Source organism: Stegostoma tigrinum, chromosome 4 (genome assembly GCF_030684315.1).
Source record: "Stegostoma tigrinum isolate sSteTig4 chromosome 4, sSteTig4.hap1, whole genome shotgun sequence".
NCBI classification, from domain to species: domain Eukaryota; kingdom Metazoa; phylum Chordata; class Chondrichthyes; order Orectolobiformes; family Stegostomatidae; genus Stegostoma; species Stegostoma tigrinum.
In genome coordinates this window covers 3560201-3585083 of record NC_081357.1, presented here as the reverse complement: position 1 = coordinate 3585083, position 24883 = coordinate 3560201, and the positions used below count along the sequence as shown (strand labels likewise).

Below are 24883 nucleotides of genomic sequence, written 5' to 3'. Positions count from 1 at the left end.
CCTCTTGCATTTGACTCCCAAAATGCATCACCTCATACTTGTCTGTTTAAACACCCGCCACTTCTCTGCCCGAATGATCTATTCACGCTGTATCCTTTTACAGCTCTCCTCAGTATCCATAGATTCACCAATTTTTGCATCATCTGCAAACTTATTAATAGTCATTACATTTTCATGCAACTCATTCTAAATATATTACACACAACACAGGTCCCAGCACTGATCCTTGTGAAACGCCACTAATCACAGATCTCCAGTTAGAAAAGCACCGATCTACAACTACCGTCTGTTTTTTTTATGACCAAGACAATTCTGTATCAAATTTACATATGACATTTCAATTGCTTATTCAAATTTAAAGATTGTGAGCTTACCCACCTCAGCTTCCCTCCCAGGCAGTGCACTTCAGATACCCACCATCCTCTGGCTGAAACTGATTTTCCTTAAATTCCCTCTAATTCTCCTGCCTTTCACCATAGACTTATGCCTCTTGTTCTTGACCCTTCAACAAAGGGAAAGAGTTGCTTTCCCCTCATAATCTTATATGCCTCTAACAGGTCCTGTTCTCCGCTGCAAAGAAAATAATCTCAGCCTCTCTTCATTGATAAAGCGCTCTATCACAGGCAACATTCTGGTGAATCTCCTCTGCATTCCCTCCAGTGGAATCGTAACCTTTCCATAGTTTCGTGACCAGGCCTGCACACAGTGCTCTAGCTGTGGCGTAACCAAGTCATGTATAGCTCTAAAGTAACCTCCCTGCTCTTATCAACTGATACAGGCAAGCATCCTTTACGCCTCCTTAACTACCCTGTTAAACTGTCCGACGACCTTCAAGGATAATGGGAACTGCAGATGCTGGAGAATCCAAGATAACAAAGTGTGAAGCTGGATGAACACAGCAGGCCAAGCAGCATCTCAGCAGCACAAAAGCTGACATTTCGGGCCTAGACCCTTCATCAGAGAGGGGGAGCTTCACACTTTGTTATCGATGACCTTCAGGGATTGGTGGACAAACACTCCAATATTCCTCTGAGGTGCCTTGTATTCTGCCATTTATTGAGTACTCATCTGCCCATCTAACCAATCCATTCACGTCCTTCTGTAACCTAGGATCCTCTTTCTCACTGTCAACCACCTGACCAATCTTCATGTCATCCATACTTACTTATCATTGCCCTAACACTCTCATCTACATCATTCATGAATATCGCAAACATAAAGGAACCCAGCACCGATCCTTCTAGTATGCCTCTGGACACCAGCCTAGACACACAAACAGCCTTCTACCACCATTCTCTGTCTCCTGCCATTGAGACAATTTTGGATCTTGCCAGGTTACCCTGAATTCCATTTGCTTCTACCTTCTTTGTCAATCTTCCATGTGGGACCTTCTTGGACTTTGCTGAAATCAATATAAAGTAAATCCACTGTACTACACTCACCTATGCACTTGGTGACCTCTTTGAAAAATTCAACGATTTGGAACAGGTTGCCAGAGATAGTGGTGGAAATGCGTACAATTTCATCATTTAAGAAACATTTAGACAGGTACACAGACGGGATAGGTGCGGAGGGTTATAGAACATAGAACAGTACAGCACAGTACAGGCCCATCGGCCCATGATGTTATGCTGAATTTTTACCCTAAACCTAAGGTCTATCTCACCTCCATCCCTACCTTATATTATCATCCATATGCCTATTTAATAGCCGCTTAAATACTCCTGAGGCCGACTCCACTGCCCTCTCCAGCAATGTATTCCACACCCCTAACACACTGCGAGTAAAGAACCTACCTCTGACGTCTTCCCTATATCTAACTCCACTCATGTTAAAACTGTAGCCCCTCGTAATGGACCAAATACAGGCAAATGGGACTAATTTAATTGTGAAAACTGGGCAACATGGTCAAGTCAGGCTAGAGGGCCGGTTTCCATGCTGTAGGTCTCTAAGGCACTTCTTTAACCAGATTTGTTAGTCATGACCACCCTCTGGCAAAGCCGTGTTGTCTACCAAAACCAAACATTGCTTCTCAAAATTGAGATTAATTCTCACCTTCAAAAGTTTCCTCAGTAGTTTCCTTAGATAATTAGATATCAGAGCTGAATTAGGCCATTCGGCCCATTCAAGTCTGCTTTTCCACTTGTTCATGGCTAATATGTTTCTCAATTTCATTCTCCTGCCTTCTCTCTGTAACCTTTGATCTTCTTATTAACCAAAAAACTATCCATCTCTGTCTGAAATACAAAGATTTGGAGTCCACAGATTCACCACTCTCCGGATGAAGAAATTCCTCATCTCAGTTCTAAACGGTCACCCCTTCACTCTGAGGTTGTGCCTTTGGATTCTACTGTCTCCTACTAGTGGAAACACTTTATCCTGATCCACTCGTTCCAGGCCTCTCACTATTCTGTATTTTTCCTTGAGATCCCCTCTCATCCTTCTAAACTCTACTGAATACAGCCTTGCATACCCCGGACCCTTCTGAAATAACTCTTCTGGACCGATCCAAGGCCAACACATTCTTCAGAACGTAAGGGGCCCAAAACTGCTCACAATAATCTAAGTGCAGTCTGACCACAGCCTTATACAGCCACAGCAGCACATCTCTGCTCTTGTATTCTAGCCCTTTCGCACTGAATGTTGACATTTCATTTGTTCCCCTTTCAAACTGCAGGTGAGCTCTATCATATTATAGATATTGGTGAGTTTCCCGAGCTAGGAGGTTTGATAACAGACGGCACAAGCCAACAGCGCTTCACAGGAGGCTCCACAGCACTGAAGATAGAACACAGAACATAGAAAAGTACAGCACAGTACAGGCCCTTCGGCCCACGATGTTGTGCCGTGGAATAATCCTAATCCAAAAATAAAATAATCCCCTCAATTCACTGCTGTCAATGTGCATGTCCAGCAGTCGCTTAAATGTCACTAATGACTCCGCTTCCACGACTACCACTGGTAAACTATTCCATGCGCTCACAACTCTCTGGGTGAAGAACCTCCCTCTGACGTCTCCTCTATACCTTCCTCCTAACACCTTAAAACTATGACCCCTCGTGGCAGTCAATCCTGCCCTGGGGAAAAGTCTCTGGCTATCGACTCTATCCAGCCTCTCATTACCTTGTACACCTCGATCAGGTCACATCTCTTCCTCCTTCTCTCCAGAGAGAAAAGTCCAAGCTCAGTCAACCTCTCCTCATAAGACAAGCCCTCCAGTCCAGGCAGCATCCTGGTAAACCTCCTTTGCACCCTCTCCAAAGCCTCCACATCTTTCCTATAATAGGGCGACCAGAACTGGACACAATATTCCAAGTGTGGTCTCACCAGGGTTTTGTAGAGCTGCAGCATAACCTCGCAGCTCTTAAACTCGATCCCCCTGTAAATGAAAGCCAAAGCACCATATGCTTTCTTAACAACCTTATTCACCTAGGTGGCAACTTTGAGGGAGCAAAGCACTTGAGCACCAAGATCCCGCTGTTCCTCCACACTGCCAAGAATCCTGCCATTAATCTTATATTCAGCATTTAAGTTCAACCTTCCAAAATGCATCACTTCGCATTTATCCAGTTTGAACTCCATCTGCCATTTCTCAGCCCAGCTCTGCATTCTGTCAATGTCTCGCTGAAGCCTGCAATAGCCCTCGATACTATCAACGGCACCTCCAACCTTTGTGTCATCAGCAAACATACTAACCCAACCCTCAACCTCCTCATCCAAGTCATTTATAAAAACTACAAAGAGCAGAGGCCCAAGAACAGAGTCCTGCGGGACACCACTCAGCAGTGACCTCCAGGCAGAATACTTAGCATCTACAACCACTCTCTGCCTCCTGTCAGCCAACCAATTCTGAATCCAGACAGCCAAACCACCCTGTATCCCATACCTCCTGACTTTATGAATGAGCCTGCCGTGGGGAACCTTATCAAATGACTTGCTGAAGTCCATGTACACCACATCCACTGCTTGATCCTCATCAACCTGTCTCGTGACTTCCTCAAAGAACTCAATAAGATTTGTAAGGCATGACCTGCCCCTCACAAAGCCATGCTGACTCCCTTTAATCACGCTATGCTTTTCCAAATAGTCATAAATCCTATCCCTCAGAATTCTTTCCAAAATCTTGCTGAACACAGACGTAAGACTGACTGGTCTGTAATTTCCAGGGATTTCCCTATTCCCTTTCTTGAAAAGAGGAACAACATTTGCCTCTCTCCAATCTTCCGGTACGACTCCCATCGAGAGTGAGGAAGTAAAGATCTTCGCCAGCAGCTTAGCAACCTCCTTTCTCGCTTCCCGGAGCAACCTAGGATAAATCTGGTCTGGCCCTGGGGACTTATCAATCTTAATGTTTGCCAAAATTTCCAGCACATCAACTTCCTCAATCTTGATCTGTTCAAGCCTGTTTTCCTGCTCCTCAAAGTTCTCATCCACAACAAGGTCCCTTTCCTTAGTGAAAACCGAAGCAAAAAACTCATTTAGGGCTTCCCCGACCTGCTCAGACTCCACGCACAAGTTCCCTACGCTATCCCTGATCGACCCTACCTTCTCCCTGATCATTCTCTTATTCCTCACGTATGAGTAAAATGCCTTTGGGTTCTCCCTAATCCTTCCTGCCAAGCCTTTTTCGTGCCGCCTCCTGGCCCTCCTCAGTCCACTTTTGAGCTCCTTCCGAGCAAGCTTATAATCCTCTAAAGCTGTGCTAGACCCTTGCTTCCTCCACCTTACATACGTTGCCTTTTTCTTTTTGACAAGAAGCACCTCTGTACCCGTCATCCAAGGCTCCTTAATCTTACCCCTTCTTACCTGTCTCAGAGAAACAAATTTATACATCACTCGCAACAACTGCTCCTTCAACAGCATGTCTGCTGTGCCCTTTCTGTCTCCTAGTAAGGGGATGAAATGACTGCTATCAAACCTCCCAGCTCGGCAAACACACCAACATCCACAACCAGCGCCTGAGCTACAGATCTTCACTCAAACTCTATCATATTTTGGTCACTACCCCCTGTGAAGTTCCTTTACCTTAATCTCTCAACCACTGATGTGAGATTCACTGGCCAATAATTCCCTGGTTTATGTCTACCACCTTTCTTGAAAATGTTACCTGTCTTCCAGTTCTTTGGCCCTTCATATGGTCAGAGAGGAATTAAAAATTTGGGTCAAGGCCTCTGCAATTTCTTTCCTCGTTGCCCGCAACGTGCCAAAACCTCAAATATCTCCCCACTCTCTTGTCAATCTGCTCAAGAACCTCATAGTCCACCTTCCCTAATTCTGTACCTACATCCTCTTCCAAAGTAAAAACTGATGCAAAATATTCATTTAAGTCTACCAATGTTCTCCAGCTACACACAGAGATTTCCTCCTTGGTCCCTACTCTTTACCTGGTTATTCTTTTCCCCTTGACATACTTGTAGAGTGTCTTGTGATTTCCCTTATCTTGCCTGTGAGTGTTTTCTTATGCTCTCTCTTTTCTCTCCTCATTGTTTTCCTAGGCTCCCCCTGCACTTTATATACTTCACTCGAGCCTTCATTGATTTGCTCCCTTTGTACCTGTGATATGTCTACTTTCCTTTTTGTCCAGTCTTGAATATTCTTGGAAATCAGGGTTCTCTGAGTTGTAACTCTGACATTTCAACCTGAAGGGAACTGGGAAGACTTACGCCAAGTATCTGTTCAGTTCCACTGCTCACCAATATGTTCTTGAATGCCTCCCACTATTCTGCTGTAGTTTAACCTCAAGTAGCTGTGCGGAATCTATATAAAAAAAACTGTATATGCTGAAAGTCAGACATAGAAATGGAAATTGCTGGAAGAACACAGCAGGTCTGGCAGCATCTGTAGAGAGAAAGCAGAACTAATGTTTCGGCTCCAGTGACCCTGCTTTCTGTTCCCAGTCTATTTGGCCAGATCCTACCTTATTTTAATAAAATCCACCTTCTCTCAAACTAAAACCTTTTTTTGCCATCTTTCTTTCCTTAACTAACTGAAATCAAAGAACACCTCCACAGAGTCTTTAAAATCAACAGCTACCCAAAAAGCATAATCCACCAGTACTTACTCAACAGACAACAACAGGAAGACACAACATGCCCAGATACATTAGTCAGCCTGCCATACATTAAGAACATAGCAGAGATGACTACCAGATTACTCGGAACACTAGGAATCGTGGTAGCAAACAGACCCACATGTACACTAGATTAGATTCCTTACAGTGTGGAAACAGGCCCTTCGTCCCAACAAGTCCACACTGCCCCTTGGAGCATCCCACCCAGGCCCATCCCCCAATAACCCACACACCCCTGAGCACTACGGGCAATTAGCATGGCCAATTCACCTAGCCTGCACATCTTTGGACTGTGGGACGAAACTGGAGCACCCAGAGGAAACCCACAGACACAGGGAGAATGCACAAACTCCGCACAGCCAGTTACCCGAGGCTAGAATCAAACCCAGGTCTCTGGCACTGTGAGGCTGCAGTGTTAGCCACTGAGCCACCATGCTCCCCGACGACAACTATGGACAAAAACGAAGGATCCCATTCCCACAACTAACAGGACCAACGTTACATATAAAATCCCATGCAAGGACTGCCACAAACACTATATCCGACAGACCGGGAGAAAATCAATTAACAGGGTACATGAGCACCAACTAGCTACCAAGGGACATGACCAACTATCACTCGTTTCCATACATGTGGACAAAGAAGGCCACCAATTTGACTGGGATAACGTACTCAAGTTAGGGCAAGCCAACCAAAGACACGCATGGGATTTCCTAGAGGCCGGGTACTAAATATGACACTAAATGTGGTACTAAACAAAATATGATCTGTCAATCTAAATTTCAGTCTGATATTTGACTTGTCCACAATAACTTCAGCTGGGATTACAACATTCTAGTTTTGGCTAGTTTTCTCTCATGTTCCAATTTCTCCCCTTTTTGGTTGCTTTTTTCTTTCCCCTTTCTTGAGTAATAAAATATCTCCTTAAACTAAGACTGACAGTAGGGTGGACTCCTTTCTTCATTCATGAGATGTGGGTGTCATTGGCTAAGCAGCATTTATCGCCCGTCCCTAATCAGCTGGAGGGCAGCTAAGAGTCACTACATTACTGTGGGTCTGGAGTCACATGTAGGCCAGACCAGGTAAGGATGGCAGCTTCCTTCCCTAAAGGACATCAATGAACCAGTTGGGATTTTCTCCTAACAATCAGCAATGGTTCATGATCATCAATACACTCTTAATTCCAGACATTTACTGAATTCAAATTCCACCATCGGCCATGGTGGGATTCGAATCCAGGTCCCCAGAACATTATCTGGGTCTCTGGATTAACAGTCCAGCAATAATATCATTAGGCCATCACCTCCCCTAAATAATTGAGATACCGGACAAATCTCCGGAGAGCGCGTTTACAGTTCCATTACAGCCACTGGTGGAATTTCAATTCAAATAATCAGTCTGCAATTATAAAGCTAATATCTCTAATGGCTACCATGACAACTATTCTCAACTGTCACAAAAAGAAAATCTAGTTCACCAACAGCCTTTTCAGAAGGAACTCCTCACCTGGACCAGCCTATGTCACTCCATACCATCAGCAATATCATTGGCTCTCAAAAGCCAAAAGAACTGCGTATGCTGTAAATCAGGAACAAAAACAAAGTTGCTGGAAAAGCTCAGCAGGTCTGGCAGCATCTGTGGAAGAGAAAACAGAGTTAACATTTTCGGGTCCGGTGACCCTTCCTCAGAACTGATGGTGGCTGGGAAATTGCTTTTTTCTTTCCCCTTTCTTGAGTAATAAAATATCTCCTTAAACTAAGACTGACAGTAGGGTGGACTCCTTTCTTCATTCATGAGATGTGGGTGTCATTGGCTAAGCAGCATTTATCGCCCGTCCCTAATCAGCTGGAGGGCAGCTAAGAGTCACTACATTACTGTGGGTCTGGAGTCACATGTAGGCCAGACCAGGTAAGGATGGCAGCTATGCAGAAAATAGGGAGGTGGGTGGGGTAGGGAGTAAATGATAGGATAGACCCCTCCCTCTGGCCTTTTACCTGCACTTGATCTTTTCATTGAGAACTGTCAACGTGACATCAGTCGACTCAATTTCACTGACCCTCTCAACAAATCCAACCTATCTCTCTTCAAACTGACTGCACTCCATGCACTCAGGAGAGCCCAAACAGAGAGAAAGACGTTTGGACAGACAGAAGAGTTGCTAATGATCAGGCTGGGAGGGTAAATTGTTATTAATGGGGACTGTTGGTGACTAACAACAAGGGGTGTGTAATGGCAGGCTTTGTGGTAACAAGGCCTGGTGTGTGGGGTGGGGGGCTGGGACATGGGAGAGTTTAGCCCCTAAAATTATTAATCTCAATATTGAGTCCGGAAGGCTGTAGGGTCCCCAAACAGAAAATGAGGAGTTGTTCCTCCAGCTTGCACTGGACTTCACTGGAACACTGTAGCAAGCTGGAGACAGAGATGTTGGCCAGGGAGCAAGGTGGTACATTGAAGTGGCACACAACAGGTAGTTCAGGGTCTTTCTTGCGAGCAGAATGTAGATGTTCTGCGAAGCAGTCGCCAAGTCTATGCTTTGTTTCCCCAGTGTAAAGGAGACCACATTGTGAGCAGCAAATGCAGTGGACTAGATTCTTGGAAGTGCAGGTGAAGTGTTGCTTCACCTGGAAGGTATGTTTGGGCCCTTGGATACTGGTGTGAGGAGGTAAATGCGCAGGCGTTGCACCTTCGCCGGTTACCAACTCAAAAAATAACTTTGGCTCTCTGGAACCTACCTCTCCTTCCCTTCCCTCTGACTCCATCCTCCCCCCCGCTCCTGTCAGGTATTCACCATCCTTCCTAACCTTCTGCTCTCTGATGCTGAACACTGTGTACTTAGAAAAGGCCTCAGCTTTATCCCTCTGTGTCCCCACCTTAACGAATTTCAGGCAATGACATGATGGCGAACCGTTCCTCCGCCGTTTTCACCTCTGTGCTCATTTCTTTGGGCAAGAGTCCTCTCCCAGCCCTAAAGACCCCTTTGCCCAACTCCTACACTCTCCCTCCAGCTGGACCCCTCCCTCTGGCCTTTTACCTGCACTTGATCTTTTCATTGAGAACTGTCAACGTGACATCAGTCGACTCAATTTCACTGACCCTCTCAACAAATCCAACCTATCTCTCTTCAAACTGACTGCACTCCATGCACTCAGATCTAACCCTAACTTTATCATCAAGCCTGCCGATAAGTGTGGTGCTGTTGTTGTCTGGCGTACGGACTTCTAATGTGCAGAGGCTGAGTGCCAGCTCTTGGATACCTCTTCCTACCTTCCCCTGGACCACGACACCACCATGGCACATCAGGCCATGTTACCACAAAGCCTGCCACTACACACCCCCTGTTGTTAGTCACTAACAGTCCCCATTAACCACTACTAACCCTCCCAGCCTGATTATTAGCAACTCCTTTGTCTGTCCAACTGTCTTTCTCTCTCTTTGGGCTCTATCCTACTGTTTACTTCCTACCCCACCCACCTCCCTATTTTCTGCATATAAACTGACGTTTCCCCAGACACCATCAGTTCTGAGGAAGGATCACCGGGCCCGAAACGTTAACTCTGTTTTCTCCTCCACAGATGCTGCCAGACCTGCTGAACTTTGTTTTTGTTCCTGATCATTGGCTCTTAATTGTCTTCTGAAGGAGCCTAACATTTGGTTCAAGGGCAGTCAAGAATGTTCACTAATATTAGCATTGCAAGTGATACCAACACATTTTGTGTGTGACTAAAAAAATTGTTTGCTTTTTTTATGTTCTTCATTCCCTTGTAATCCAGGGAAGTGGTATCATAATGACAATATCACTGGCAATGATCTGGATAATTTGGGGAGACAGCGATGAAGTGGTAATATTGCTGGATACATAATCCATTGTTCAGGGGACAAAAATTCAAATTGCACCATGGTAATTGGAATAATGGAATTGAAAACTATACGCAGCAATGGTTACAATGAAATTTCCATCAATCCAAAAAAAAACCTTCTAGTCCATTAAAGCCCACTAGGGAAGGAAAACCTGTTGCCCTTACCTGGTCCGGCTGAGATGTGACAGACAATGTGAACACCCTTTTCTTGAGGAGGCTACCAGGAGTGTTGATGAATGTGTGTTTGATGTGGTCTACATGGACACCGACAAGGCTTTTGACAAGGTCCTTCACGGCAGACTGGAAAAGAAACTTAAGAGTCCATGGGATCCAAGCAAAAAGGCATACTGGATATTGGTGGAGAGGCAGAAAACAGACGGCAACAGTAGAAGAATGTTTGCAATGAGGTTCCATAGGGCTTGGTATTAGGGCTCTTACTATTGTATTCATTAATATTTGGACATAAATTTTGACCGTATGATCAAGAAGTTCATGGATGACATGAAAATTGGTAGGATTGTAAATAATGAGGATTTCCATAAACTGCTAGAGGATATCAACAGGTTGGTTAGCTCAGCAGAACAATGAGAAATAGGATTAGACCTGAAAAAAGTGTGAAGTAATGCACTTAGGGAGAGCTATTAGGCAAGGGATTATAATATGAATGAAAAGAATTTGGAAAGTACTGAAGATCAGAGGAACCTTGAACTAACTCAGATGCAGGAGGAACACAGCAGGCTGACAGAGAAACAGACTTAACATTTTGAGTCCAGTAGGAATCTTCTTCAGAACTCTGCCATTTTAGTTTGAACACTGGCTAGCTAGCGACACCCACATCCCACAAATGAATAGAAAAAAAAGACACTTCACAAGTGCAATAGCAAATAATACCCCTTGGACATAAGTTCTGGTCCTGCCCAGGTATAGTTTTGGTAATCTTTTCTAAGATATAGGAGCATCAGAGGGAGTTGAGAGAATGTTCACTAAATTAATCCAAAATTAATGGAGCAACTGTCTTATGAAGAGAAGTGAAATGTGTCTTGGCCATACAAATTCGAGGTTAGAAGAATGAAAGTCAATTTTACCGAAGTATATAAGGTTCTCAAAGGACTTGACAGATGATGTGGCAAGGTTATTTCCCATTGTGGAAGAGTCTTGGACCACAGAGCATAATCTCAGAATAAGGGTTGCCCATTGAAGACAGAAATGAAGTGGAGTTTCTTCTCTGAGAATAGTAAATCTGCAGAATTCTTTATCACAGAAGGCTTTCCAAAGCTGTCATTATATATATTCAAGCTTGGGGTAGACAGTTATTTATCATTAAGGGAATCATTAAGGGTTATGGGGAAAAGGAAGGATAGAAATTGAGGACTGTCAGATTGTCTATATTCTGCTTGAATGGTGGAGCAGATTCAGTGGGCTGAATGGCCTATATCTGCTGCTGCATTTTATGGTCTGTTTCAGTCGGATGAAACTAATGCACCTCATGAATTCAAAAATGTAATTTTTGATGCGCCAGTTCGCAGTAATTGCACATGGTCATGAATATGTTGCATGAATGCATTCACCTCAGCAGCAAATATGAAAATCACCCGGAGAACATTTTCCATAATGGGATTGGGTTTTTTGCACTCAGTATGTTCCACCCTCATTTCAAGATCTCCTGGTGTTTTGGTAAGCATTTGTAAAATTCCGTCTTTGCTTTTGTAAACTAATAATAGCATTGATATGCACTGTTGGTTCAAATGCTGCTTTAGTCATCCAATTTCCAAGTCAAGATGTTGATGACTTGGAGGGGAACTTGCAGGTAATGCAAAAAATTGCTTGATAACACTGTTGATGACACCTTCCATCAGTTCACTGACGATCAAGAGTAGACTGATGGGGTGGGAATTGTCAGTAATTGGCACTTTTGTATCAACCCACCATTTTCCTCCATAATTGTTTCTAGAGGTTCAGTGATCACCAGTGTAAAACCAATTGTTCGGTAATTGCTGGGCCATTCTTCACATTTCTTTTGAATAAGAGCATTAAGTTTGCAAATCTCCAACATCTGGCACCACCCTGAATCCAGTCAAGACTGAAAGATAATTGCCAGTGCTTCTGCAAATTAACACTATCAGTTTCTTCAATATCCTTAGATTCATCTCATTGAGTCCAGTGCCTTATCGACTTTAGGCACTGGCAGCTTATCTAATAGCCATGCTGCATCTTGACAAATGTGATGCCTTGTCTCTACTATTTAACTGAAATTCCTCCCAACTTCCCTGGCTATATAATTTGTAGGAATACTAGTCCAGCACAGTTTAGGTGTCGAATGTCCCAAAGATATAACACACACTTTCCCCAAAACTGATACCAGTGGCCACTTCTCTGACACCAGTTTCTGAGCCATGTATTCATCTTAATTTTATGTGCCCTATGCCAATTTGCAAATGGCTCAGATAATAATCCAGAGACTATATTTGAAGTTCCCATTTTCAACATAGTACCCCAAACCCCGTACTCTCTATATAGGACCCTCTTTTGTTTTATCTATGTCAATGGTACCTACATTGAGCATGATAACTGGATCCTCTATCTCTCAATGCAAGTTCCTCTCTAGCCCATCATCTTTGGCACCTGGCAGGCAACATAGTTCTTTGGACTCACGTTCTTCGCGCAAAGAACTGAGTCATTTCCCCTCATTAAACTGTCATCTACTATCACAATATTTCTTGTTTCACTTCCCACTTGAATGGCTTCCTGTAACACAGTGCTAAGGTCAGTTTGCACATGCATCGTGCAGCCACAGACATTGGGTGTATCTCAACCATACTGGGCAATTAGAGAGGCTGGGAGTGGGGAAGTATGCAGCAGCCAGAATCACCATGAAGCAGATCGAAAGGAATCTGCAGCAGCTTGGCACCACTGTATCGTACTGGCAGGATTGAACTGAATTGAATTAGTTTCATTATCACATGTACTCAAATGAATACGGTGAAAAATTCACACTCACCGCATTAAAGCACTATCTCAGGTACAAGATACCTAGGTAGAGATACTTTAAGTTAAAATTCTTAGAAAACTAAAAAAAATTAGAAAAATAAAGAAATAAATTGCCCAACATTACAAGTCACTGGTATAAATTAGAAAAATAAAGTGAAAGGTTCAGAACATCGGTCTTTTTGACCCAATCCACACTGGTAACTGGTCTCAAGGGAGACATCCGCTGCCTCACCGCACCCTGCACCGGAACCACTGACATATCAATTGTCACACTTCAGGCGCCAACTCTTTGTCACTATACCCACTATGCTGATGCTGCTGAACCCACACTCGCCCTGCAACCATGAGTCCCTGGTTCCACTGTCAGGCCAGGCTGCTGCCAAGCCACAAGTCCCGCTTTGGCTGCAGATGTCACCTTGCTGGTGCCACCATCTTGAAGAGTCTGCTGCCATCAGTGCAGCCATCACCTCTCACTGAAACTTTGCTGCCACTGCTCCCCGAACGCTGGGGGAACAACGTCGCTGCTGGTGCCACTGGCTCCAACGCTGGGGGAGCAACCTTGTTGCTGTTACCATAAGCTTCCTGAATGGCAGGATACTGCAATCACTGTCACTTCTTCCTATTGGCAGAAGAATGTCCCTGTTGCTGCCGCCTCCTATTGCAAGGAGAAGCGATGTCCACAATTCTGCATGCAGCCCACTCTCAGTCTTTGTCAGAGCTGCTGACCAATCCACCACAGAAAAGAAGAAATAAAAGACCAAAAGGAAAGGATAATAAAGAGAAAGAAAACAGCAGAAGCAAGAATAAAGCAAACAAGCAAAGCAAATGGGCCCTAGGCAAGACCCTGAACGCAGCCCTGTTACTCTGCCGCCATCTTACACCAGAAGTACAAGAATGGGTTTGAGTGAGATTCAGAACACAGGAACATAGAAAATAAGAGGATTAAGTCATACAGCCCTTCAAACTGCTAGCTGATCATCCAGTTCAATACCTAGTTCCTGCTTTCTCCACAAACTCTTTGATCCCTTTATCCATAAAAGCAATATCTAACACCTTGAAAACATTGTTTCAGAGACAGTAGAAACTGTAGATGCTGGAGAATCTGAGATAACAAGGTGTAGAGCTAGATGAACACAGCAGGCCAAGCAGCATCATAGGAGCAGGAAAGCTTGATGTTTCGGGCCTAGGCCTGCTGCTTGGTCTGCCTGTTCATCAAGCTTCACACCTTGTTACCTTGAAAACATTCGACGTTTTGGTCTCAACCACTTTTTGTGGGAGAGAATTTCCACAAATTCACCACACCTCATTTCAGCATTGGCTTCCCTGGTCCCTCAGACTGTGACCCCTGATTCTGGACTGTTGAGTCGTACATACTTCCTGAGTTTACCCTGTCCAGTGCTGTAGAATTGTAGGTTTACAAGAACCAAAATACAGATACCTAGTCTACGACTCTGACAGTAAGAGTCAGTGCAGCAGCAGAGTAGTAAGCCTGTGTGTGAACTCTCCCCACAAATCTGTCAGTAAAAGCTCTGGGGGATGAGACCCAGACTGAATTCAATTGAAGCAGCAGCAACCCTGCCAGAATTCAAAAAGGCTGATGCAAGTCACATGAAGCAAAGCAGTGAACTGATTGGTGGGCAGTGGATAGCTATTCTTGTCCACATTAAACCTGTATTAACATAAGAGTTCTACTTATTACTTATTAACAAATTTAATTAACATTCTGAAACAAAAAGAAATAAATTTCTGGAGAAAGTCAGCAGTTCTGACAGCATTAATGTTTCAGCAACCTGTCACAGATGCCTGCCTGACTGCTGAGTTTCTCTGGCAAATTCTGTTTTTGTTTGTTTCAGATCTCCAGAATCTTCAGTTCATTTTTAAAATTAATTTTCTACTTATCTTAAATTTAGGGTAAGAGATTATTTCAACTAAAGCAACTAAACTAATGCTGGGAGCTTGGGCCCCTGGGTTGCTTGGCCCATTGTACGTGGGAAATCTTAGAATACTCCTTGCAAGCTGGATGACCAAATCTGCAGGTAGTGCCACCAGTTACATTAGCACAAACACTGGGTTTTGGAGCTTGAGTGTCAACTGGAGGCACAGTAGTGGTCTTGTGCAGTTGGGAGTATTTTGGTAGCATGTTTACAGAAATGCAGTCAGGGAAGGAAAAGAGGCAGGCAGACAGTCGATGAAGCTCTCAAGTGCAGCTCACTCAAGAAAATTGTTTGTTGGAACACAGTGACAGACATTTAAGGGGGTAACTCATGACACTCAGCAAAAATACATCCCAGTAAGGAGGGAAAATTCTGAGAGGGACAAATCAACTGTGATGGGCAGTAACTAGTGGGGTGCCACAGGGATCGGGGCTGGGAGCCCAGCTATTCGCAATATGTATTAATGATTTGGATGGGGAAATAAAATACAACATCTCCAAGATTGCAGATGATACCAAGTTGGGTGGAAGGGTGAACTCTGATGAGGATGCAGAGAAACTTCAGCATGATCTCAATAGATTGGGTGAGTGGGCAAATCAATGGTAGATACTGTATCATTTGTATACATGTGAGGTTATTCACGTTGGAAGCAAAAACAAGAAGGCAGATTACTACCTGAAAGGCTGTAAATTGAGAGAGGGGAGTGTGCAGTGGGGCCTGGGCATCTTTGTGCAGCAGTTGCTGAAGGTAAGCATGAAGGTGCGGCAGGCAGTAAAGAAAACAAATTGTATGTTGGCCTTCATAGCAAGGGCTTTCAAGTACAGGAGCTGGGCTGTGTTGTTGCAGTTGTAGAGGGCCTTGGTGAGACCACACCTGGAGTGTTGTGTGCAGTTTTGATCTCCTTTTCTGAGGAAGGATGCTCTTGCTCTCGAGGGAGTGCAGTAAAGGTTTACCAGGTTGATTCCAGCAATGGCAGGACTGACGTATGAAGGGAGATTGACTAGGTTGGGATTGTATGTCTGGTGACCCGGCAGTAATGGGGGAAATGAGAGTTACAGAGTGGTAGGAAAGGACAGAAAGAAGAAAAAAAAGAGTATCACAACAATCAAGACTTAGATATTTCAAGGATAACAAAAAGACAAAAGGAAAGGCTGTGCTTTTGAATGCAGCTAGTATTGAGAACAAATTCATACCGTACTCTAAAGTAAACAAACACAAGAAGGCTGGCATGTTGGCCCTTATTTCATGGGGATTTAGGTATAAGAGTAGGGAAATCTTACTGCAACTGTACAAGGTGCTGATAAGACCACTTCTGGGCTAGTGAGCAGTTTTGAGTTCCTTTTTTAAGTGTCATAGAAGATTGACTAAGACCATCCTTGGTATGGAGGGATTGTCTTATGAGCAAAGGCTGAACAGATTTGGACTCTACTCTTTGAAGAGTAGAAGGATGACAGGCAATCTCATTGAGATGTATAAGACTCTTGAAAGGCTTGAAAAGATAAATGCTGAGAGGATAACAAAGTGTAGAGCTGGATGAACACAGCAGGCCAAGCAGCATCATAGGAGCACAAAAACTGACGTTTCGGGCCTGCTGTGTTCGTCCAGCTTTACACACACTTTGTTATCACGGATTCTCCAGCATCTGTAGTTCCTATTATTTTTAATGCTGAGAGGATGTTTCCCTCAAGGGAGAGTTTAGGACCAGAGGGCATAATTTCAGGATAAACAGGCACCAATTTAAGACTGACATAAATACGAATTTCTTCTGTCAGTGTGGTGAGTCATGAACTCCTTGTCACAAAGAGCCGTGGGCTGGGATCCTTGTAAATATTTAAGCCTGAAATAAATGAACTGATGATCAGTAGGGAATCACACGGTATATACAGGAATATTGGATCAGGCATGATCCAACTGAACGTCAGAGTAGACTTAAGGGACTGAACAACTTGCTCTTGTTCCTACTTTTTACAGTGTTGTGGTCTAATCTAAGGCTATCCTCAATATTTACCCACTGACCAATTTACTTATCACATGCAAACTTTGAATCATAATTATGCAACACAGAAACATACCCGTTAGTCCAACCTGTCAATGCTGGCCATAATTGATCACCCTCTTCCATATATAGTAAATTGAAAGAAATACAAATAAAGATCCCAGCCTAAAGTGTTTGGTGCCTGAACAGTCCAAAGGTTCCCCGCAGTAAAAGTCAAGGAGGCATCCTGTGATTTTGTGGAAGGTGTTGGTATGGGAAGGGGAAATAAAATCAGAGTGAGCTCTGGAAAGGTGGCAGGGGAAAGTGCAACTGCTGTTAACACTATGTTAGAGATTATTGTACAACTTAAAGCCCTTACATAACACTTGCCGCTTAATTTCACTCAACCCTATTTTTCACTTCCTTAAAAGTTTGCAATGTTTCCCTTGTAACCATTTCCATTGCTGATGAATGTGACCATTCACCTGAATGTTAACTCCAGTTTTGTTTTATGTCTTTAGATGTGATCTGCTGCCTACGAACCAGCATTTTCTGTTTTTATCTCGGATTTCCAGCATCTGTCGGGATTGCAGAACCTGAGATGATGTGCGTTTAATGGCTGTCACAATTTTCTTCCCACAAGAGGAGTTTTATCTGAACTTTTTTTTCCTCTCTCCGAAAGTGTAAGACGGAGGAAACGGCATAACTTTCGATTGACGCTTGTCATTTCGGCCCGGAACCGCCAACAACACTACACCCGCTTCTGTAAACTCCACCATTTTGTAACGGCCGTTATGATGGAACGCGATCTCGAGTGGCCGAGTTCAGCCAATCCGCGAGCGGCAAGGCCGTGCAAACTCTTCGCTCTGGGCCAATGAGTGGTCTTGGCGCCTTTGTGGAGCTCGTGAGCTGTAGCGGCGGAAAACGAGAACATTTGTATTTCAAAAAAAAACTGTCTTTTTAGATCGTAGGAGAAGAGTTTATTTTGAAGAAAAGATTTAAACATTTCAGCTAAGGTAATGTTTTCTGTATGCTTGATGAGAGTTTGGAAGTAAAAATTATTGTTTTTCTTCGTAAACTTGTTTTATTTGACGTTTTGAGAGGGCGGGCGATGTGTTTCCTCCTGTCAAGTTTCTTCTGAAATGGTGGGTGGAAACAAAATAACGCGTAAAAAAAACCCGAAATGTTCTGCTTTTGAGCGCAAAGACATTTGAGACGTTTTAATCTCCCCGTACCCCACTATTTGCGTTAACGTGACAGGATTTTGATAGTTTTATCTCGGAAAACTGCAAGACCCCAGTAAAGTTTTTTTAAAAACTTGATTTTTCTCTCCAGTTTCAGGTTCAGAACTAAATGCGCTCGTCATCTATATGGTATTTTCTCCGAGTTCTAGTTAACATTTTTGAACGTCTACGGATTTTAAAATAAATATTGAAAGCAAACGGTCTCAACATAGCTTTTTTCTCCTTACCGAAGAGATATTTTTTAAAAAGTTCTACTTTTTTGTGTTTAAGTATAATTCACTTTGCTTTGTTTTCGGTGTTTTTGGACGTTATTCTCTAAGGCTGCTGGATAACAAGTGTATGGGGAGGTACTTCCTGTGCCTCACTGAGCTCAGTTTTTTAAATGCACCTTTATCTTTTCGGCTCACCGCTATTAAGCAAAGTCTATTTCTTTAACTTGCTGTAAACCAGACATCTTTCAAAATATGTATCAGAGATAATGGGAACTGCAGATTCCACTCTCCCTCCCATTCTTTAGATGACATGTCCATCATGGGCCTCCTGCAGTGCCACAATGATGCCACCCGAAGGTTGCAGGAACAGCAACTCATATTCCGCTTGGGAACCCTGCAGCCCAATGGTATCAATGTGGACTTCACAAGCTTCAAAATCTCCCCTTCCTCCACTGCATCCCAAAACCAGCCCAGTTCTTCCCCTCCCTCCACTGCATCACACAACCAGCCCAGTCTGTCTCTGCCTACCTAACGTGTTCTTCCTCTCACCCATCCCTTCCTCCCACCTTAAGCTGCACCTCCATTTCCTACCTACTAACCTCATCCCACCTCCTTGACCTGTCCGTCTTCCCTGGACTGACCTATCCCCTCCCTACCTCCCCACCTATACTCTCCTCTCCAGCTATCTTCTTTTCTCTCCATCTTTGGTCCGTCTCCCTATTTATTCCAGAACCCTCACCCCATCCCCCTCTCTGATGAAGCGTCTAGGCCCGAAACGTCAGCTTTTGTGCTCCCGAGATGCTGCTTGGCCTGCTGTGTTCATCCAGCTTCACACTTTATTATCTTTCAAAATATTGTTATTCAGGATCAAATCGATGCTTCGCTGTACCTGCTTGCTTATTCTTTGCGATGTGGATGTTGCTGGCAAACCCAGAACTTATTGCCCATTTCTAATTGCCCTTGAACTGAATGGCTTGTTAGTTTAATTTGGAGGGTAATTAAGACTGTATTACATTGCCACTGGTGTGCATATTACATGGGCCTGACTGGCAAAGGCTAGGAGACTTCATTCCTTGTAGGGCATTCATGTTGAACAACTTTGGACCAACTTGTCCATTCCAACCACGTTTCCCAAACTAAACTCGTTCTACTTAGCTGCATTTGGCATATATCCTTTTTAAACCTTTCATGTTCATTTACCTGTCCAAATGTATTTTAAAATATTATAACTACCTGCATCCACCACTTCCTCTGGCAGGCCATAGGAACATAGAAGATAGGAGTATAAGAAGGCCATTTGGCCCTTTGAGCCTGCTCCACCATTCATTACGATCATGGCTGATTGTCCAACTCAGAAGTCTAATCCTGCTTTCTGCTCATAACCTTTGATCCCGTTCACTCCAAGTGCTAAAGCTAGCTGCCTCTTGAATACATTCAGTATTTTGATCTCAACTACTTCCTGTGATAATGAATTTCACAGGCTCACCACTGTTTGAGTGAAGAAATGTTTCCTTGTCTCTGTCTTAAATGGTCTTCCCTGAATCCTTAGACTGCAACCCCTGGTTCTGGACTCACCCACCATCAGGGGCATCCACTCTGCATGTACCCTGTCTAATCCTGTTAGAATTTTTATAAGTCTCTGAGACCACCACCCCCCCTCCCATTTCGTCTGAACTCCAGCGAAAACAATTCAAACCTTGTCAGTCTCTCCTCAAAACGTCAGTCCTGCCATCCCTGGAATCAGCCTGGTAAACCTTCTGTGCACTTCCTTGAGAGCGAGAGCATTCTTCCTCAAAAAGGAGACCAAAACTGTGCACAATATTTTAGGTATGATCTTACCAAGGCCCTGTATAACTGAAACAATACATCCCAGGTCCTGTACTTGAAATGTCTCGGAATGAAGGCCAACGTACCACTTGCCTTCTGTACCACCTACTGCACTTTTTATGCTTATCTTCAGCAACTGTTGCACAAGGATGCCCAGGTCCCACTGCGCACTCCCCTCTCCCAATTTACAGCCATTCGGGTAGTATTCTGCCTTCTTGTTTTTGCTTCCAAAGTGAATAACCTCACAAGTATTCAAATTATACTGCATCGACCATTGATTTGCACACTCATCCAATCTATTGACATCATGCTGAAGGATCTCTGCATCCTCATCAGAGTTCACCCTTCCACCTAACTTGGTATCGTTTGCAAACTTGGAGATGTTACATTTTGTTCCCTCATGCAAATCATTAATATGTATTATGACATCAGTCCCCAGTCCTGCCCAGGTGTAACCCGTCCAATTTGAACAGGTACCGCCTCCCCCAGAACGAGTCCCAATGCCCCAGGAGTCTGAACCCCTCCTCTGACACCATCTTGTCATCCACGTTTTCATCCGATATATCCTGTCATTTTAACTCTGACGAGCACCTGTTCGTTCCACGTAAGAGCTACCCTGAATGGAAAAAGTTGCTCCTTGGGCCCCTTTTAAATCTTTCCACTCTTACCTTTAAAAATATGCCTCTAGTTTTAGACTCCCTTACCCTAGCGAAAAGGCTATTAACCTTATCTATGCCCTTGCGATTTTGTAAACCTCTAAGTCATCCCCCAACATACTACACTCCAAGGGGATAAAAGTCCCAACCTCTTACCACTTAGTGGTCTTTTGTGTGCAGAAGTTTTGGCCAGTTTAAACTGTATTTTGAATTGGAGGGGGGTAGCAGGGTGTGAACAGATATAAACAAAGAGGATACCTTTAAGATATATCTCCCCATGTCTGCGTGGGTTTCCTCCGGGCACTCCAGTTTCCTCCCTCAGTCCAAAGATGTGCAGGCTGGGTGGATTGGCCATGCTAAATTGCCCATAGTGTTCAGGGGTGTGTGTAGGTTATAGGGGAATGGGTCTGGGTGGGATGCTGCAAGGGGCGGTGTTGACTTGTTGGGCTGAAGGGCCTGTTTCCACATTGTAGGGAATCTAATATAAATTTGCTGCTCAGTGAGTTTATGATCAATCTGTCAAGACCACCAGACCTTCTAGCCTGGAGGTGGGGACACTATCATTCCCCCAGAAAGTTCCCAGGTTCTGATTGTGTGAACACCTTTTAATCAACTATGTAGATATCAGTAAAGGGCAGGGTGCTATTCTCCATTGTTTGGAAATGCTTGCATCACTTCAAAGTTCAAACTTTACATAGAGAATGAAGGAACAATTGACTTGAAGATTGAGCAGATGAATTAGATCACTGAAAGTAATTTAATCATTATTATATCTTGATTTAAAATTAACAAGAGTGTATATTAGAAGCTATTAGGCTTTTAATTTTAGTTCTAATTGCTCAGACGTTTAAAAGATTAGCACTCTTCAAATATACTTAACTACATTCACTCTTGAAGTTGTAGCCGGCTGACTTGCCTTGCTTCTTCCTACATTTGTGATTTTAGACTTCACTTGCTGTCTGCTTTTGCTCACAACTCACTTTCTTTTTTAAAAACATCTTTTGGGTCAATTTTTGCATGGACTGATGGAATGACACTGGTTTATACTTGAGGTCGCAACTTCCTTTCCAAACAGACACCAGAAAAAGTGTCATACGGACAATAATAGACCACTAGGTCCTTCAAGCCTGATCCACCATCCAAAAAGATTGTGGTTGATCTGATTTCTGTCGCACTTCTACGTTCTTGCATAATCCTGATGATAATCTTTCATACACTTGGTAATCAAGAATCTGCTGTCCAGCCAGCTGAGTTCACTGATACCTGATTGGCGATGCAGTGTGATGCCAGCAGTACAGGTTCACTTCCCCACTGACTGAAGTTACCATTAAGGTCATGCCTTCTCAACCTCATTCCTTGTCTGAGGCATGATGACCCTCAGGTTAAACTACCAGCAACCATCTCTCATTAGAGAGCGCGGTCCTATGATCTTCTGGAAATATGAAGTCTTCAATCAAGAATGTATATACCTATGCCTTGAAAATATATAAAGGTTCTACATCCATTCTGTTTTCAGAAATTATTATCTTAAATGGTGAACCCTTATTTTAAAACTACAACACTGACCAGAAAAGAAAACATCCTTTCACATCCACGCCACCCAGTCGAGTTCCCTTAGGATGTTAAGCTACCTTTGAGTCTTCAGACATTTCAGGCTTTCCTTATAAGGCAAGCTTCTCACCCCAGGTATTAGTCGAGTGAACATTTTCTGAACTGTCTCCAGTGCATTAACATCCTTTGCAGGCACGGTGACCTGTGCTGAACGCAGTATTCCAGATGCAATCTCACCAGTGCTCTGTATAACTGAGGCATAACCTCCCTAGTCTTGTATTCAGTTCCTCTTGCAATAAAGCATAACGTTCTATTAGATTTCCTGACTGTTTGCTGTACTTGCATACTAAATGTCTGTGATTCATGCAGTAGGACACCCAGATCTCTGCATATCAGAGCTTGGCAACATCTTGCCATTAAGAAGATTTTTATTTTCTCTGCTAAAATTGACAATTGCACATTTTCAGCCAGCCTGAAAGGATCCACTTTTTCCTACTCTGCTTCTTGTTAGCCAGTCAATTTTCTGTCCATGCCGATATTAGCACTTTGTTTTTATTTATTCATTTTGTGGGAGGCAGGCATCGCTGCCCGTCTCTGGTTGCCTTTGAAGGTGGTAGTTAGCTGCCACCTTAAATCACTGCAGTCCATCTGCTGTGAGTTGACCTACAATGCTATTACGGAAATGCCAGCATTTTGACCCAGCAACAATGAGGGAATGGCAGTATATTTCCAAGTCAGGGTGGTGAGTGGCTTGGAGGGAAACTTGCAGATGGTTGTGTTCTCACATATCTGCTGCCATTGTCCTTCTAGTTGGAAGTGATCATGGGTTTGGAGCATGCTGTCGAAAGGTCGTATGAATTTCTGTAGTCCGTCTTGTAGATAGTTAGTCAGTACACAGTTCTGCTACTATGGTGGAGGGATTGGATGTTTGTGAATGTGGTGCCAGTCAAGGGGACTGCTTTGTCCTGGGTGGTGGTAAGTTTTCTCGAGTGATGTTGGAACTGCAACCATGTAAGCAAGTAGGGAGTATTCCATCACACTCCTGATTTGTACCTTGAAAGATGATGGGTGATCAGGAGGTGACTTACTTGCTGCAGTATTCCTAGCATCTGTCCTTTTTTCCCTGGCCACAAATATAGTGACTAGAACTCAACTGGCCTCGCCAGTGGTAACCCCCAGTGTGTAGATATTGAGGGATTCGATGATAGTAACACCATTGAATGTTAGCGGACAGTGATTACATAGCTTCTTATTGGTGGTGGTCATTGCCTGGCATATGTGTGACAAGAATGTTACTTGGCGCTTGATAGCACAAGTTTGGATATTGTCTAGATCTTGTTGCATGGCTGCAACCAGCAGAAAGTATTCCCCCTTTACTTTGTTAGAGCTCGTTGATGCCATACTTGGTCAAATGTAGCCTTGATGTCAAGGGCTGTCAGTCTTGCCTCACCTCTAGACTTCAATTTTATTTTTGCCTATGTTTGAACCAAGGCTGTAATGAAGTAGGGAGCTGAGTAGCCCTGGCAGATCGCAGATTGGACATTACCAAGCAGCAATAAACTGCTCAGCAAGATTGACACCTTCCATATCACACCATCAGTTTATTCTCAGTCATCAGCTGGGTTGGATTTGTCCTGCTTTTTCTGTACAAGACATACCTGGGCAATTTTCCACTCCTCTGTTAAGTAGATGTCAGTATTTATGGTTATACGGGAAGAATTTGGCCGGGGAGAAGCAAGTTCTGGAGCACAAATCTTCGGTATTGCCAGGTTGTTGTCAGGATCCAAAGCCATTGCAGTACCCAGTGCCTCCAACCGGTTACGGCTGAAAATTGATACTTGTCATGTTGGGACCACTGGAGAGGTCAAGATGGATCATCCCCATGGCACTTCAGGCTAACAATTACTGCGAAAGGTTCAGCCTTTTATTTGTGGAGGTGAGTTGTTTAATGCTCACTGTGGGTGGCAGGACTACAGAGCTTAGATCTGATCCGTTGGTTGTGGGTTTGCTTAGCTCTGTCTATCATTTGCAGTTTATGCCATCTGGCATGCAAGTAGTCCTGTTTGGTAACTTTTACTAGGTTGACACCTTACTTTTTTGTTTAGGTATGCCTGGTGCTGCTTGTGGCACGCTCTCCTGCACTCTTCATTGAACCAGGGTTGATCCCCTAGCTTAGTAATGGTTGCGTATCCTGGGTGATGAAGTTGAAGATTGTGCTGGAGTATAATTCTGCTGCTATTGATAGTCTACAGCAACTCATGGATGCCCATGCTTGAGTTGCTAGATCTGTTCAAAGTCAGCCCCATTTAGCACAGATAGTGCCACACAATATGATGGAGGATAATGTGAAGGTGATATTTTGACCCCACAAGGACTCTGGTGGCCACTCCTATCAATACTGACACGAACAGATGCATCTGCAGCCAGAAAATTGGTAAGGATGAGGTCAAGAATGCTTATTCTTCTTGTTGGTTCCCTCACCACCTGCTGCAGACCCAAATTTTTATGGCCTGAAAAGCTTGATCAATAGTGCTCCTCTCAAGCCACTTTTGGTGGTGGACGTTAAAAT

General features: G+C 43.7%; 1 protein-coding gene across 3 annotated transcripts in view; it reads left to right on the top strand.

The window, feature by feature from the left end:
* The first annotated feature begins 17696 nt into the window (after positions 1-17696).
* lbr (lamin B receptor) overlaps positions 17697-24883 on the top strand; it is a 69701-nt gene continuing 62514 nt past the window's right edge. For 2 of the 3 annotated variants that reach the window (XM_048531350.2, XM_048531349.2), the window contains exon 1: positions 17697-17840. The gene's annotated coding sequence lies outside the window, so the exon portion shown is untranslated. The remainder of the gene's footprint in view (positions 17841-24883) is intronic. The other variant, XM_048531348.2, reaches the window with a different exon arrangement.